At 38.2% G+C, this 746-nt stretch overlaps 1 non-coding gene across 1 annotated transcript; it reads left to right on the top strand.

Moving 5' to 3' along the window:
• The first annotated feature begins 332 nt into the window (after positions 1-332).
• Positions 333-440, top strand: LOC130952832 (small nucleolar RNA R71). Its single transcript, XR_009075012.1, has one exon. It is a non-coding gene; the product is annotated as a small nucleolar RNA R71 (small nucleolar RNA).
• The last annotated feature ends 306 nt before the right edge of the window (positions 441-746 follow it).

The following is a 746-nucleotide window of genomic DNA, read 5'->3' as shown; positions in this document are numbered from 1 at the left end:
AAAATTCTCTCCCTCTCATCTCTTTCTATTTATTTTATTTATCTACTAACACTTCTCTTCTACTCATAAATTCAAACCTTCTCTTCTCTTTGTGTTCGGATTTCTCTTCTTCTCTTTTCTCATCCTTCTATTCTTCTTCCATTCTACTCACATAAAGGAATTTCTATACTGTGACATAGAGGATTTCTCTTCTTTTCTGTTCTCTTCTTTTTCACATGAGCAGGAGCAAGGATAAGAACATTCTTGTTGAAGCAGATTCGGAACCTGAAAGGACTCTGAAGAGAAAGCTAAGAGAAGATAAAACACAACACTCTGAAGATGGTCCATCCTGAAAGCATGTCAGAAGGACACTTTTTGGTCAGTTGCTTGTATCTTTCCCAAGCTTCATAGAGGGATTCACCTTCTTTCTGCTTGAAGGTTTGAACATCCACTCTAAGCTTGCTCAACTTTTGAGGAGGAAAGAACTTGGCTAAGAAAGCTGTGACCAGCTTATCCCAAGAGTTCAGGCTATCTCTAGGTTGAGAGTCCAACCATGTTCTAGCTCTGTCTCTTACAACAAAAGGGAAAAGCATAAGCTTATAGACCTCGGGATCAAATCCATTGGTCTTAACAGTATCACAGATCTGCAAGAATTTAGTTAAGAACTGAAAAGGATCTTCTGATGGAAGTCCATAAAACTTGCAATTCTGTTGCATCAGAGAAACTAATTGAGGCTTTAGCTCAAAATTGTTTACTCTAATGGCAGG

Source organism: Arachis stenosperma, chromosome 1, assembly GCF_014773155.1.
Source record: "Arachis stenosperma cultivar V10309 chromosome 1, arast.V10309.gnm1.PFL2, whole genome shotgun sequence".
Taxonomy (NCBI): domain Eukaryota; kingdom Viridiplantae; phylum Streptophyta; class Magnoliopsida; order Fabales; family Fabaceae; genus Arachis; species Arachis stenosperma.
Note: the sequence above shows the minus strand (reverse complement) of the source record. Positions and strands in the feature narration are given on the sequence as shown.